The sequence below is a fragment of the Rhinichthys klamathensis genome, unplaced genomic scaffold (genome assembly GCF_029890125.1).
Source record: "Rhinichthys klamathensis goyatoka isolate OS25496 unplaced genomic scaffold, OSU_Roscu_1.1 h1tg000111l_1, whole genome shotgun sequence".
Taxonomy (NCBI): Eukaryota; Metazoa; Chordata; class Actinopteri; order Cypriniformes; family Leuciscidae; genus Rhinichthys; species Rhinichthys klamathensis.
This window is the reverse complement of record NW_026606649.1, coordinates 2,072,290-2,089,644: the sequence shown is the minus strand read 5'-3', so window position 1 is coordinate 2,089,644 and position 17,355 is coordinate 2,072,290. Positions and strand designations below refer to the sequence as shown.

Below are 17,355 nucleotides of genomic sequence, written 5' to 3'. Positions count from 1 at the left end.
TGGATGACTAGTCATTTCCTACTACTAAATTCTGAAAAAAACAGAGATTCTAATTATTGGACAAAAAACGTCCTCACGTAATAACCTAGAATACTGTCTAACACTTGATGGCTGCTCTGTTAAGTCTTCGTCGTCAGTTATGAACCTGGGTGTGCTCTTTGATTCCAATCTTTCATTTGAAAGTCACGTGTCTAGTATCTGTAAAACCGCATTTTTCCATCTTAAAAATATATCTAAATTACGCCATATGCTCTCATTGACGAATGCGGAACAATTACTTCATGCGTTCATGACCTCAAGGCTAGATTATTGTAATGCTCTACTGGGTGGTTGCCCTGCACGCTTAATAAACAAACTACAGCTAGTTCAAAACGCAGCAGCTCGAGTTCTTACCAGAACCAGGAAATATGACCATATTAGCCCGGTTCTGTCAACACTGCATTGGCTGCCTATTAAACATCGTATAAATTTCAAAATATTGCTGATTACTTACAAAGCACTAAATGGTTTAGCTCCGCAGTACTTGAGCGAGCTCTTAACGCATTATATTCCTTCACGTCTATTGCAATCTCAAAGTTCCGGCCAGTTGATAATACCTAGAATATCAAAATCGACTGCTGGCGGTAGATCCTTTTCCTATTTAGCACCAAAACTTTGGAACAGTCTTCCTACCATTGTCCGGGAAGCAGACACACTCTGTCAGTTCAAAGCTAGACTAAAAACATATCTCTTTGACCTAGCATTCACATAATACATTATCGACTTCTATAATTCAATGTTAGGCTGCATAGGTTAGGTCAGCCGGAACTGGGAACACTTCCCTTAAATCCTGATGTACTCGTTACATCATAAGAAGAATGGCATCTACGCTAATTTTAGTGTCTTTGTTTATCCCGAGGTTTTCCCGCAGCCTGCCGGATCCAGGCCGTTTCCAGATCTGACGTAGGACCTTCGCCGGGACCGATGACAACGCAGTGCTGAAGTGCCAACTAGCCTCTCCCTATGGAGGATCCCTATTCCACTCTACAGATAAAGCTTTGTGGAAATTAGGGTTCACGTACCAACCCAGAAGTGATAAAATAAAATTCTGTATCAAAATTTATAGGCAAGACAAGTAGTTTGTTTAGGCATGGTTTGTAGGGAATTACAAACCTGCGCACATATATTCAAACGCACATAACTATAGAATCAATTCTTAATGCGCATCTGAACGCCATCAGCGTTTATCACAGGTTCATGTTTAAAGTCTGTTTAGAGAGAACGGCGTCATCTTAGCGGCCCCTAATTTTAATAACAAATTATCATTTCACCGGAAGTGAATCAATCAAAACCAACTTTAGCTGGAAAATAACATTATTCAAGAACCGCGATAAAACCAAACCAATCTGTGTTACCTTAAATTATATTAAGTTTATCTCTGTAAAGCTGCTTTGAAACAATCTACATTGTTAAAAGCGCTATATAAAAGAGGATGACTTGACTTGACAAGTGTGACTCCCAAATGAGGAGCCCCAGAGGGTTTTTTAAAGGTCTGCACTGATCGACTGGCCCCTATCTTCACACAGATCTGAAGTTCCCTGCTGCTTCAAATGCTCCACTATCTTTCTGGTCCCCAAAAATCCCCGAATCATTGTACATTAATGACTACAGACCTGTCACTCTCATATCTGTGGTCATGAAGTCGTTTGAAAGACTGTTGTTGACCCACCTGACGGACATCACTGGCCCCCTGCTGGATCCCCTTCAGTTTGCCTGCAGAGCAAACAGGTCAAAAAGCTGGTGATCCACTGACAGATTGGGCTGGGCATGGAGAGCTGGGTCAGTTTGGATAATAGAAGATCAGGCATGATGGCATTGTAAGCCGAACTAATAAGATCCCAATAAGTCCAAGGTCTGTGGAGATGTTGCAGGATATAATGCAGTCGTCCCATGTTGACTGCATCATCTCGACAGACCTCGTGTCTATAGTTCATATTTCAACATGTTTCTGTCTATTCCATACATTTTAGTCTGGCACCAGTTTAACTAGTAGCTACAATGTGAAGTTTATGCAACAATAACGCTTACTATGAGTGGGAATTTCTTACCTTAAAAATCTTTCTTATCTTCAAATTGCGTTCTTCAAATTTTTCTGAGGTAAATCCAAGGTAAACAGCACAGCACAGACCAGACACAACGTGTCTTCCAAACTCGATAAAAAGCAGAGGACTGAAGTCTGTCTTTGTTTTGAGGTAATGAGGGCGTTTACAGGTTTGCGTTCCTTCACGTGGACGATTTGCATTTGAATTGCTTGTGTGCGCGTGGGTGTGGTCACATTACAGCTAATGAGGACGCGCTTGAGAAACTGTACCTCTCATTGCTTTCATACGGATTACTTAAACAGAGAATATTTGTTTTTGATATGATTTACATCAGGGGCGTCACTAGGATTTTCATTTTAGGGGGGCTAAGCCTCCAATGAGGGTATGATTTTTTTAAAAATAATTAAAAAAGTTAACGCTCACTATTAACCAGTTTCATTACCATGCAAAGGCAGGGTTTTATAATCACTGTGGTCCCAAATGTGAGGTAGGGTAGATAAGGGGGTTCGGGGTTTCACCCGAGAAAATTTTGATTTCTCTGATCTACATATGTGCATTTTAAGAAAAAATTGGATAACATCTTTAAAACCATGTCAGTGGGCAGCTGATTATTTTTCTCTCCTCCTCATCCTCATCTCTTGCCCTGTCTCTTCCCCTCCTAAAGCTGAGCTTTGACTGATATAGGCTTTTCATTTTTGTCTGTCAGTGAAGAAAGTAAACCTAGGGTCAACTGATAGGTTGATTTTGCCTATGAATCATTTTCTCAGACGCGTTTATTTACTGAAAGCTACTAAAGCTATGTATTAAATGCATTCACAATATGTAGGCTACACATTCATTATTGATCTTCTGCCTAATACAGGGCCGTAGACACAGGGCTTTATAATCAAAGAGGTCCTAAATTTAATGTTGGTAGGGGGTTCCATTTTTGTATTTGTCTGATGTGCATTTCAAGATGAAAAAAAGGATAAGAAATAGCTTTAAAACCATGTCAGTGGGCAGTAGATTATTTGTCAATACCTGCTCTCTCCTCATCTCCATCACTTTCTTTTTTTCTCAGTCTCTTCATCCCTTTCTCTTCCCCTAAAGCTGAGCTTTTTTAATTTACTAAAGGCTATAATTTGTATTATATTCTCAATATGTACACATTCATTATTAATCTTGTGCCTAACATGATGAAAACGGCTTTGTTAATGTTTCTTGTCCCCTCACAATGACAGTAAACTAATCATTACATGAGTCACGTTACATAGGCCTATTTACAGTTCAAAATGGCGAAATTAGACAAAACTATATTAGTTTGCCTGATTATTTTTTGTCATTCGTTTAACATTTATGACCTAAAAAATGTCACATATGAAATGTTAAGTTTAGCTACTTACATCTTATCTCGCACTTGACCGTAACCGTCGAGTCACTGTTAAAATTCGTGCTCAGCAGCGTCTGTGAACATAAAGCCGACTTTGATTTGATTGATCATCTCAAATATTCTGACATTGACGAGCAGTGACAGACCAATGAGGCTCAGATGCACACACACACACACACACACACACACGTCCTCTGTTTCTGACGTGCTCTCTGCTCGGCGCCGCTGCGGATTGAAGATGAAGAACGCGCTGAATCTGATTATAACAAGACTGAAGCGAACATGAATTTATATAGCCTACATTAATCACACATTTTTAGGGGGGCTAGGCAGAAGTTTAGGGGGGCTGAAGCCCATTTTGGGATTCTTTTCTTTGCAGCGATGAAACAAAACTGGAATTTTTTGGCCCTATGGATCAGCGGTTTGTCTGGAGTTAGAAGAATGAAGCAAATGCTGAAAAGAACACTGTGCCTACAGTTAAGTATGGTGGTGGCTCGGTATGCTCTGGGTCTGCTTTTCATCCTCTGGAACTGGAAACCTGCAGCGCGTGGTAGGCAAGATGGATTCATTGATGTATCAGAAAATCCCAGGAGAAAATGTCATACTGCCAAGTCAAGTCACCTTCATTTATTAGCGCTTTTAACAATATAGATTGTTTAGCAACTTTACAGTGATAATAGGAAATTAATGTAACAGAGATTGTTTTGGCATTACAGCAGCTCTAGAATAAAGTTATTTTCCAGCTAAAGTTAGTTTTAAATGATTCACTTCCGTTGCAAAGATCATTAGTTATTAACCCTCTGGGGTCTGAGGTGTTTTCTGGGCCCTGGGGCCCCGTTTCAGAAAGGAGGTTAAGTGAAAACTCTGAGTATGTTAACCCTGAAATGAGGCAAACTCTGGGTTCCCTTTCGAACGGTCACTTCGTATTGCGTAGCTATACGCAGTGGGGAAACTCCTTTTCCTCGATTTACTGAAACCTATATGTAAAACGCATTTGCAGCTGCACAGCTAGCACACTGAGCGTCTGGCACGCTCATAGGCTGTGCTGCCGCAACTGCACAACCAATGGCGCGGGCGACTCTGACATACAGCCAATGAGCTAGCTCAACGTCAGAGCCCGTCAAGGGGGTGTGGTTTAGCCTATAAAAGACCCCCGAATTCGCCATTATAGCAGATTTTTACTCCTTCAGCGACAGTACACATGTCCCTGAGCTTTTTACTGTGAATTCGCCGTCGAACAAGCCTTTCAGCCTGAGCGAGCTTCTCTTCAGCAGACTTCGCCTGCACGTCGATTGTCTCCTGACGCCGTCTCACCTGTGGCTATCCGGCGACATCCTATATCCTTTATATTATTGTGATTTGTTTACAGAATGCCTCGTTCATCCTGCGCCACGTGCGGAGGCCGTCTGCACGAGGCAGACCAACACGAGAGCTGCATTTCCTGCTTGGGTGTCGACCACGCGGAGAATGCACTCTCTGCCGGCGGATGTGCGGCCTGCGACTGCATGCCTATCTCCGTGCTGCGCAATCGGCTAGCTCTCTCTCGAGACGGCGATGCCGCTTCAACCACGCTTTCCATTCCGAGGAAGAAGAAGCGTCGCAGCCAACGGCAACCGGAGGGTATGGAGATTTGTGAACGCACGCCGGCCGCGTCCCCGCGTGCTTCACTTTCTCCGACTCAAACGCCATCACCGGTCCTGTTCACAGGAGACCAACGCCCCCCCCCCACACGTGGCGGGCCTCGTCTCCTTCGGCGGATCTCTCGAGCGCGACGACAGCATATCCATCGCCGCTTCTGAGGACGAATGGCCGGGCTCTCTCGACCCCGTCACCGCTTCTCAATCCGTGGCCAGTGGATTAGCGACCAGGACGAACTCCGACGCCGAAATGCTTCGGATCCTGACGAAGGCCGTCGCGGACCTCGAGTTAGAGTGGGCCTCGCCCGAGGAGCCGCCTCGTAGTCGACTGGATGGATGGTTTCTGGAGGGGCGCCAGCAGGCCCCGCGTCACAAACCGGCGCCATTTTTCCCCGAGGTCCACGAGGAGCTAACCAAGGCCTGGCGCGCTCCTTACTCAGCACGTGTGGGTTCTGCAGTTTCCGCGACGCTCTCCTCCGTGGATGGCGCAGCGGAAAAGGGTTATGAGTCTTTGCCGCCCCTCGAAGAGGCCGTGGCAGCTCATCTTTGCCCGAGCACTGCAGCTAGCTGGCGAGCTAGAGCCGCTCATCCCAACAAACCCTGCCGAAACACCTCAGCCCTCGCTGGACGCGCGTACTCCGCCTCCGGTCAGGCTGCATCGGCCCTGCACACGATGGCCGTGTTGCAGGTCTACCAGGCCAAACTCCTCCGGTCCATGGACGAGTCTGGCCCGGACCCGGAGACCTTTCGAGACCTGAGGAGTGCTACAGACTTAGCGCTGCGTGCTACTAAGGCTACAGCACAGGCCATCGGAAGAAACATGGCGAGCTTGGTCGTGCTCGAGCGCCATCTTTGGCTTAACCTCACTGAGATCAAGGACGCCGACAGAACGAGGTTTCTCGACGCCCCGGTGTCCAGCTCCGGTCTCTTCGGCCCGGCGGTGAAAGGATTCTCGGAGAGGTACACAGAGGCACAGAAAGCGTCCCAGGCCATGCGACACTTCTTGCCGAAACGGTCGAGCTCCGCGACCAGCAAGCCCAAGCCGCCGCCTTCGCCTCATCCAGCCAAGCCGGTGAAACAGGCCTCTCAGCCCCGCCCTGCGGCTGATAGCCAACGCCAGCTAAGGCCCGCGAAGCGCTACCCGCTCCCCAGGCGTCAAGGCCCTCGACCCAGCGCCGCGGCCGACCAGGTGCCTCCGAAGTCGTCCTAGCACGGAGAGGAAAGAGAGAGGGCTCGTGTCTCGCGCTAGCCGGACCACCCTCGAAAAAGCTGGCAAAACTTCCCACAGCTCCCTGTTCAGTTCAGGCGGCTGGGGATTTTATTATTGTAAACAGGCCCGCAGCAGTGAGCGCGTCTTTGCAAACAAACGCCGTTTTCACGGCGACCCAAATAAAGCACAAAAAGAGTATGTTTCACAATCACATCACACGGGTTCACGGTCCCCCTTCACTAGGCGGCCCCCGCCCTGTTGTAAGACTGAAATCCCCCCGGGCAAAAGCCGGTATAATCAGTCAAACACTCAGTATGTGCACAAATCACAGTGTAAGGGTATCAGGTCCCCCTATGTTAGGCGGTCCCCCCCATTCAGTGTGTCAAGCCCTAGCCGCACGGGTGATGGCCTGGCAAGCCATCCCCGGTGTGTCGAGTTGGGTCATAAACACTATAAAGCGAGGCTACTCGCTCCAATTCGCTCGCAGGCCCCCGAAATTCCAGGCGGTTATCGAGACATCGGTGAGAAGCGGCGTGGGTCACGTGCTTCGCACCGAAGTTCAGAATTTATTAGCAAAAGGAGCGATAGAGTCAGTCCCTCCCGCGCTAATGTATTCGGGGTTTTACAGCCGCTATTTTCTAATTCCAAAGAAAGACGGCGGGCTCAGACCCATACTAGATCTGAGACGTTTGAACAGGGCTCTCATGAGACGGCCGTTCAGAATGTTAACACTCAAACAAATTCTCGCGCAAGTTCGCCCGGGGGATTGGTTTGTTTCAATGGATCTGAAAGATGCATACTTTCATATTCAGATCGACCCTCGTCACAGGCCATTCTTGAGATTCGCCTTCGAGGGGAGGGCATATCAATACACCGTTCTGCCGTTCGGTCTGTGTCTGGCACCCCGTACATTCACGAAATGTATGGATGCAGCGCTTTCCCCGCTAAAAAGCCAGGGTGTGCGTGTGCTGAATTATCTCGACGACTGGCTGGTGCTAGCGCAGTCGAGAGACGAACTAATAGTTCACAGGGATTTGATTCTCGGCCATTTAAAATGCCTGGGTCTCACAATCAATGTTGCCAAAAGCGAACTGAACCCCAGCCAGACTGTGGTCTTTCTGGGAACGGTTTTAGACTCGGTGACAATGAAAGCGCGGCTCACTCAGGAGCGCGCGCTCTCTGTGCAGACACTGGCAGCCGCATTCAGGGCGCGCGAGCACGCGCCTCTGAAGAGGTTTCAGAAACTGCTTGGTCTAATGGCAGCCGCATCATCAGTACTCCACATGGGATTACTGCGCATGCGCCCGCTGCAGCACTGGCTGAAACGCCGTGTGCCAACCCATGCATGGCAGTCAGGCAGCCTGCGCATTATGGTGAATCACGGGTGTTTAAGAGCACTGATTCCCTGGCGGGCTCAGGACTGGTACCACAAGGGGGTGACCATGGGGGTAGTTTCCAGGAGGAAGGTGGTTTTTACAGACGCATCCAACCTGGGTTGGGGAGCGCTGCACGAGGGCAAGCCTGCCTCCGGCCTCTGGTCGAGCACGGAGCAGAGCTTACATATCAACTGTCTGGAAATGAAAGCAGTTGGTTTGGCCCTGAAAGCATTTCTGTTAAACCTCAGGGGTCACCATGTCCTGGTCCGTACGGACAACATGTCAGTGGTGGCCTACATAAATCGCCAGGGTGGCATCAGGTCGGGCAACCTGTATGCTATGGCGAGGGACCTCCTCCTATGGGCACAGGCCAACCTGAGCTCCCTGAGAGCAGCGCACATCCCGGGCGTCCAAAATCTGGGCGCGGATATGCTCTCACGGGGCAACACTCCCCTAAGCGAGTGGTCTCTGAACCCTCAGACGGTCAGTCTGATATGGGAGAGATTCGGCGAGGCCGAAATCGACCTTTTCGCCTCGAGAGCCAACACCCACTGCAGGGTGTTTTTCTCGAAGAACAGGGACGCGCTGGCCCAACCGCCCCCTTTATGCTTTCCCCCCCATCTCGATGGTCCCACAAGTCATCGAACGGGTCAGGGAGAGCGGATGCCCAGTCCTTCTGGTGGCTCCTCTCTGGAAATCCAGACCATGGTTTCCGGAGCTGGTTCAGCTGTCAGACACGGTCCCCTGGCCCGTTCCAATGAGGAGGGACCTCCTCACACAGGCCAGAGGGACGATATGGCACCCCCGACCCGATTTATGGGCCCTCCATGTGTGGCCCCTAAACGGGTACCCGGGGGCCTTCCTGACAAGGTCTTAGGCACTATCTCTGAAGCAAGGGCCCCGTCTACTAGGCGTCTGTATGCTTTGAAGTGGTCGGGTTTTTCCAGCTGGTGCTCGAAAAATCGAGTTGACCCAGAGTCATGTGAGGTATCGGTGGTACTCTCCTTCCTGCAGGAGCTACTGGACGCGGGCCGCACCCCGTCCACGCTCAAAGTTTATGTGGCAGCCATCGCAGCGCATCATGCGTTGGTGGCTGGTCAATCACTGGGAAGAAATGACCTGGTAGTAAGATTTCTGAAGGGCGCTAGGAGAATTAACCCCTCCAGGCCCCCATCAGTACCTCCCTGGGACCTCTCCACGGTCCTCAGGGCCCTGAAGGGGCCGCCTTTTGAACCGCTCCGGTCGGTGGGTCTAAAACCACTCTCGCTCAAGACTGCTCTCCTGTTGGCATTGGCATCTATCAAGCGAGTGGGAGATCTGCAGGCCCTTTCTGTGAGTCCGGCATGTTTGGAGTTTGGAGCGGATGACTCCAGAGTCATTCTCAAACCCAGGCATGGTTACGTACCCAAGGTGCTCTCAACGCCGTTTAGAGCGCAAGTTATCACGCTATTAGCCCTTCCCCCTTCTGCCGAGGATGGGGAGGTTAATCTTCTCTGCCCTGTCAGGGCGCTGAGAGTCTATCTGGAGCGTTCTGCGTCTTTTAGACAGTCAGAACAGCTGTTTGTCTGCTTTGGTGGCCGATCTAAGGGTGGTCCAGTTACCAAACAAAGACTGTCTAGATGGATAGTGGATGCCATTTCTATGGCTTATACTTCAGTGGGTCAGGTTTGCCCTATAGGTGTCAGGGCCCATTCGACTAGAGGCATGGCCTCGTCATGGGCTTGGTCATCTGGGTTTCCCATTCAAGATATTTGTGAGGCGGCCGGCTGGTCCTCGCCTTCCACATTTATGAAGTTCTATAATATGGAGGTGCCTTCCCTGCAGGCGAAGGTTCTTTCAGTATGATTAAGACTCGATGCTGTCTGGTCTTGTCTACAAAAAATTACTGTGCATAATCACATACATACATATATAAAACCCGCTTAGGCTGGTTATGAATTGTACTAATAATCCTGACAGTGTCGGGGTTTGTTAGTATATTCTGTTGGTTGTTACTGGCTCTTATATATTATTCAGGCCTGACAGTGTCTGGTCTGTTATATATATATATTCTTATATTGGGTTCTGGCTTGTTCTGTTAGCTCAGGGGGCCTGAGTTGCAGTGCAACCAGTTACTAAGGGTGCGGCGTTTTACAGGGCGTCCCCACTGCGTATAGCTACGCAATACGAAGTGACCGTTCGAAAGGGAACTACTCGGTTACTATCGTAACCTCAGTTCCCTGAGAGAGGGAACGAGTATTGCGTAGCCGGCCGCACTTAGTAACGGGTGAAGTTGTCGCTTCAGTCGTATAAACCTGCTATAATGGCGAATTCGGGGGTCTTTTATAGGCTAAACCACACCCCCTTGACGGGCTCTGACGTTGAGCTAGCTCATTGGCTGTATGTCAGAGTCGCCCGCGCCATTGGTTGTGCAGTTGCGGCAGCACAGCCTATGAGCGTGCCAGACGCTCAGTGTGCTAGCTGTGCAGCTGCAAATGCGTTTTACATATAGGTTTCAGTAAATCGAGGAAAAGGAGTTTCCCCACTGCGTATAGCTACGCAATACTCGTTCCCTCTCTCAGGGAACTGAGGTTACGATAGTAACCGAGTAGTTTTCCGTTTCAGAATGGGAGGTATGTCAAACCTGAGAAAGCAGAGTAAGTCAAGCCCGTTTCTGAAAGAGAGGTAACTTATACTCAGAGTCAGTTACCATGGTAACTTACTCTGTGAACCTAACCTGGTCGGGAGCAGAATTTCTTGAAAATGTCCATTTATACTTAGATATAAACTTAGATTCTATAGGTTACTCCACATAAAAATGTGAAGAAATGTGAATGTGTAGATTGTTTGATGTGTAGACACATAATATTAACATTACCTCTGTATGCCTCTCTGTGGCAGCAGAAACTGTTTCTTCATCCCCATCGTCCTGTGAAGATGAGCATTTGATTGAGTAAACTTTATAATACTATTTGTCATCATTTTTGGTGTATTGAGTACTTACAACTGCCTGGGGTTCTGTTGGGACAGGAGGCTCCAAAAGACAGATATTACCATCAGAATCTGTTGGGACCAACAAAAAACCCAACCCAAAGTAAAATAAATGGAAATATCAAAAATAGCCTATATAAAAAATAACACATATGCTCAGCACCTCTTAAATTTTATGAAGGCCCTTGAATCCTGGGGAGTGACTGGCTCTGATGAAGTCCCTCCAGGAATTCCCTCAGCCATTGGCCTTCCAGCATTCAGGCTCAGGGCCATCTCCATCTCCATCTCCTCTGCATTTGTGGAGGTGGTGGTGCAGGTCCTCCCCCTGTTTTGCGAGCCTCTGCCTTCTTTCTGTTGGCTGAGTAGTAGTCAAATGAAAATGAACATTTAATTGTGTGAAAACAGAATTAGACCTATGTCAAAAATGCTGCTGCACTGCTGGATGCTATTTAGTTATTTAATATGTCAAATGTTTGTAAAGTCAGGTAGCCTACACCCATGATATGCTCAAGCCTTACCTGACTGAATTATATTTTTATATTTCATTTTCAGCTGCTGCCACATTCTTTTAATGCCTGCAGGATTGCACCTAAAATTAAAATTAGGTTGAATAACATAGGCTACTGTTCTTCCAGTTTCACCTCTAATATTATAACAGTTGGGTAAGTTACTCTAAAATAGTTATTAATTACTAACTACAAATGACATCTTCAACAGTGTAATTAGATTAATGTAATAATTTCTATATCTAGAATGTATTGGTCTACTTATTACTAATTACTAAATCCCATATCAACCTCAACCACTTGAACAATAATAATACGTTTATTTTATATAGCGCCTTTCACAAACCCAAGGTCGCTTTACATAGCGGACAGGCAATGAAACACAACAGCAAACAACCAAAACAATAAAACAAAGACAAATACAAGGAGAGACAAGAAACTGCACTTTTAATGCTTTCAAATTAACAATATACAATTGCATGAATATTCTTGAATTGACCAAAGTGTGTAGAGGGAGAAGGTAACATTAAACATATACCTTTTAAAAATGTATGTTAAATCCACTATTGTTTTAAACAGAATTGTTCTATAGTCTAAGCAGTATTTAATACAATTACATCAGATTTTACTTTAAATTACAGAAGAATTAAGAGTAATCCCTTTAATTGAATTACAGTATTTAGATTACTTGGTAATTAATTACACCCAACACTGTATAACAGTAATTAAAATGTAAACTTAAGCATTGACTCCAGCAACTATTTTCTCCCAAGCTAAAACAGTTCTGCTGGTGAGAAATATGCAGACCTCTTTTTGTCTGGCGCTGTTGCCATGGTGACTCATAATATCTGCGCTCCATTGATAATGGCTTTTTATAGTTGTGGTGCACGCGCTTAACTCAGAGTCAGTCAACTTAGAGTTGATTTAACTAACTCATTTCAGCTGTTCTGTAACCGAAAACTCAGAGTTTCCCATCTCAGGGTAAGTCAACTCAGAGTTCAAGTTTTAACTCAGAGTTGGTTGAACCTCCTTATTGAAACGGGCCCCTGGAGGTGTTCTGACATAGCCTGACGTTGTCATACTCAGATTCTAGTCAGAATGTGAGTCTGATACTGCTCTATTGGGCTGTGATTTTGGGGCGTGTTTTAACCGAATCAGGAAAAAAAATGCCTCTGCACTCAATTGGATAGACCGAATCCCGTAGGAAGGATGGCAATTTTCTGTATGACCATAAATGACGGAGTAATTTAAGTATATTGTGCTACTATGTGAAGAAAATCCAGCAAAATGCGCCGGCGCGTTTGCTGACCCCAGAGAGTTAACTTAAAGACCGCTTACACCGTTCTAACAGAAAACCCTTAATGCGCTCCGGCCTGCTCATTTGCACAACAACAGTGCCTGGTGGCTCGAGAAGGCAAACCTTGCGAATCTGTGAAAACGCTGATGGCGTGCATTATGTATTCAGTCTATAGGTATGCGGGTTTGAATATATATGTGCGCATGCAGAAATTTGTCTTTCTTTACAAATTTAACTCACCAAATTACTTGTCTGGCCTTAAAAAACATACTGTAATACATAATGTATTGTCGCTTCTGTGTATCCATGTGAACTGGAATCATTTTGACAACGTTTTATCTATACAGAGGTGAAGGGAAGGAAGGAAGCCTTCACAGGGGAGAGACTAGTTGACATTTCAGGACTGTGTTGTCATCGTGTCTAGGTCCTTCATCAGATCTGGATACGGCCTGGATCCAGCAGACTACGGTAAACCTCGGGATAAACAGAGAGACTAATATAAACGTAGATGCGATTCTTCTTATGATGCAACGAGTACATCAGGATTAATGGGAAGTGTTCCCGGTTTCCGGCTGACCTAATCTATGCAGCCTACCATTGAGTTATAGAAGTTGATAATGTGTTATGTGTATGCTAGGTGTTTTTTTTTTGTCTGGATTTAAACTGATGGATTGTGTCTGCTTCCCGGACAATGTTAGGAATACTGTTCCAAAGTTTAGGTGCTAAAAAGGATAAGGATCTACCGCCAGCAGTCGATTTTGATATTCTAGGTATGATCAACTGGCCGGAATTTTGAGATCGCAACAGACGTGAAGGACTATAATGCGTTAAGAGCTCGCTCAAGTACTGGGGAGCTAAACCATTTAGTGCTTTGTAAGTAATCAGCAATATTTAAAAATGTATACGATGTTTAATAGGGAGCCAATGCAGTGTTGACAGAACGGGGCTAATGTGGTCATACTTCCTGGTTCTGGTAATAACTCTAGCTGCTGCGTTTTGGACCACCTGTAGTTTGTTTATTATGCATTCAGGGCAACCACCCGTAAGAGCATTACAATAATCTAGCCTTGATGTCATGAACGCATTAACTAACTGTTCCGGATTTGACATTGAAAATGTCGTAATTTAAATATATCTTTTAAAATGGAAGAATGCAGTTTTACATATAATAGAAACGTGACTTTCAAATGAAAGATTGGTATCAAAGAGCACACCCAGGTTCCTAACCAACGACGAAGACTTGATAGAACATCCATCAAGTGTTAGACAGTATTCTAGGTTATTACGTGAGGAAGTTTTTTGTCCAATAATTAGAATCTCTGTTTTTTCAGAATTAAGTAGTAGGAAATTACTAGTCATCCAGTTTTTTATATCAGCTATGCATTCCGTTAATTTTGTGAATTGGTAAGTTTCGTCAGGGCATGAAGAAATATTGAGCTGAGTATCATCAGCACAACAGTGAAAACTAATGCCATGCTTCCTAATGATATCTCCCAAGCGTAGCATGTACAGAGTGAACATGTACTTGTGGTAGTCCATACTGAACTTGTGATCGATATGACATCTCTGCGTTTACTACTACAAACTGATAAAGGTCAGATAAGTATGATTTAAACCATGCTAGTGCAATTCCACTAATGCCAACATAGTTTTCTAGTCTATTTAAAAGAATGTTGTGGTCAATGGTATCAAATGCAGCACTAAGATCGAGTAACACTAATAGAGAGATACAACCACAATCGGATGAGAAGAGCAAATCATTTGTGACTCTAATGAGAGTTGTCTCAGTACTATGGTATGGTCCTGTCTGGAATCCTCGCAGATACCATTTATTTCTAAAGAGGAACATAGTTGTGAGGATACTGCCTTTTCTAATATCTTAGACAGAAAAGGTAGATTCGAGATAGGCCTGTGATTGACAAATTCTGTAGGATCAAGTTGCGTTTTTTTTTTTACAAGCGGTTTAATCATAGCCAGCTTAAAAGGTTTTGGTATGTATCCTAATGACAAAGGTGAATTAATAATATTAAGAAGAGGATCTATGACCTCTGGAAGCATCTCTTTCAATACCTTAGTCGGTATAGGGTCTAACATACATGTTGTCAATTTAGATGATGTAACGAGAGAGACAATAGTGTCAGGGCTCACAGAAGGAACAGACTGGATGGTAAGTTTATAAAGTTTATTTGTGCAGATGGATATTCAGTCGGAGATAACAGGTAAGGATCAAATGACTTTGAAACATGAAACAGGCTTAGCTGAATGGATAATGTCCTTTTCTCTCTTGTAGATGGATTGGATGCAGTCACATCGAAGATGGATGGATACAGATGGATCGGGAAGCAGGTAAGTAGCAGGTTGGTTGATGGAGAGTCTGTGAGTCATGTATAGACGAGACCAGACCGTGACTGCAGGGAGAGTGAGTGTTTTATAGTCCATGCTGGTGATGGGACACAGGTGACGGTGATCATGATGAGGATGATGAGGTGCAGGTGATGATGACCCGGAATGCTGGGAAGTGTAGTGAAGACACAGATGAAGGAGGTGAAGACACAGATGAAGTAGGTGAGTGTGACATAACTCCCCCCTCCCGCTAGGCGGGCATCCTGGAGGGGTGGGCATCCTGGAGTCCGTGACGGGAAGGTGGACCGGGTGCAACTGGACGGACTCCAGGATGGTCCAGGCCGAGCAGGACGAGCAAGTGGCCGTGGTGGAGTAGGACGTGCAGGCGGCCAGGGCGGAGCAGGACCTAGGCGTGGCCAGGGTGGAGCAGGACATGGGCATGGCCAGGGCGGAGCAGGACGTGGGCGTGGCCAGGGCGGAGCAGACGAACCCTCGGGCGTCCAGGGCGGAGCTGTTGGACCCTCGGGCTTCCAGGGCGGAGCAGGCTGTGGGCGTGACCGCAACAGTGAGGGCCCTTCGGGCGGCCACGGCGGTGAGGACCCTTCGGGCGGCCACGGCGGTGAGGGATAACCCCCCCCCCAAAATTTTCTTGGGGAGAACAGACACCGGCTCAGCAACAGACACCGGCTCAGCCACAAGGACAGACACAAACACAGCAACAGACACCGGCTCAGGCACAGGAAGAGTCTCTGACTGGGCCGACGTGACATGCATAGTCTCTGGCGCAGGATCAGCGGCGGGCTCTGGCGCAGGATCAGCGGCGGGCTCTGGCGCAGGATCAGCGGCGGGCTCTGGCGCAGGATCAGCGGCGGGCTCTGGCGCAGGATCAGCGGCGGGCTCTGGCGCAGGATCAGCGGCGGGCTCTGGCGCAGGATCAGCGGCGGGCTCTGGCGCAGGATCAGCGGCGGGCTCTGGCGCAGGATCAGCGGCGGGCTCTGGCGCAGGATCAGCGGCGGGCTCTGGCGCAGGATCAGCGGCGGGCTCTGGCACGGATTGGCTGGACGGAACCAGCGGTGCTGGCTTGGCTGGGCTGGACGGAACCAGCGGTGAGGGCTTGGCTGGGCTGGACGGAACCAGCGGAGAAGAGGGCTTGGTGCTGGACGGAACCAGCGGTGAAGAGGGCTTGGTGCTGGACGGAACCAGCGGTGAAGAGGGCTTGGTGCTGGACGGAACCAGCGGTGAAGAGGGCTTAGAACGGACGGTCTCTGGCTGGACGGTGTCTGGCTGGACGGTCTCACCGGAATGAGACTCAGGACGGGTGGTGACGGAGACTGGTGACGGTGGTTGAGCGGCGATGTTAAAATTAGCCTCACCCACAGTGTAGGCTGAGCCGCTCAACAAAAGCACGTAGTCCAGATACCGTTCAATGGTCACACCGGGATTTCCTGGTGGCATCCATGAATGGAAGTGTGGGTCTAATCCACTCCAAAATAAATCCACCAACTGCTGATCAGTAAGTGTGGTTAGATGGCTGTACTCTATGAATTCCTCTAAGAATGATTCGATCTTACGCCCATTCTGGAAAATGGAACACAAGATCTGACCCGCTTCGTCCATTTTGCGGTCGGTCGTTCTGTCACTCTTTTGGTCTGGTCTTCTGTCAGGGTGTAACGAGAGAGACAATAGTGTCAGGGCTCACAGAAGGAACAGACTGGTTGGTAAGTTTATAAAGTTTATTTGTGCAGATGGATATTCAGTCGGAGATAACAGGTAAGGATCAAATGACTTTGAAACATGAAACAGGCTTAGCTGAATGGATAATGTCCTTTTCTCTCTTGTAGATGCATTGGATGCAGTCACATCAAGATGGATGGATGGATGGATGGATGGATGGATGGATGGATGGATGGATGGATGGATGGATGGATGGATGGATGGATGGATGGATGGATGGATGGATGGATGGATGGATGGATGGATGGATGGATGGATGGATGGATGGATGGATGGATGGATGGATGGATGGATGGATGGATGGATGGATGGATACAGATGGATCGGGAAGCAGTAAGTAGCAGGTTGGTTGATGGAGAGTCATGTATAGACGAGACCAGACCGTGACTGCAGGGAGAGTGAGTGTTTTATAGTCCATGCTGGTGATGGGACACAGGTGACGGTGATCATGATGAGGATGATGAGGTGCAGGTGCAGGTGATGATGACCGGGAATGCTGGGAAGTGTAGTGAAGACACAGATGAAGGAGGTGAAGACACAGATGAAGGAGGTGAATGTGACAAATAGACAATTATTCCTCTCCTATAGCAATGAATGAATCTAATTTTTCTTCAGGGATACTACAATGCACTCCCTGATGCGATACAGTAGTAGACGGTTGCATAGTTATAATTTTCTCCCTAATATTGTAAGTAAAGAAGTTCATAAAGTCATAACTGCTGTGCTGTTTGGAAACGTCTGGGGTTGTAGCTTTATTTTTCGTTAGTTTAGCCACTGTTTCAAATAAATACCTAGGGTTTTGTTTGTTTTCTTCTAAGAGGGTTGAAAAATA

General features: G+C 47.1%; 1 protein-coding gene and 1 long non-coding RNA gene across 2 annotated transcripts in view; both read left to right on the top strand.

The window, feature by feature from the left end:
* LOC130087734 (radixin) overlaps positions 1-17,355 on the top strand; it is a 553,959-nt gene that overhangs the window by 307,340 nt on the left and 229,264 nt on the right. The window lies entirely within an intron of this gene.
* LOC130087796 (uncharacterized) lies at positions 11,273-11,891 on the top strand. Its single transcript, XR_008807395.1, has 2 exons — positions 11,273-11,466; positions 11,576-11,891. It is a non-coding gene; the product is annotated as an uncharacterized LOC130087796 (long non-coding RNA).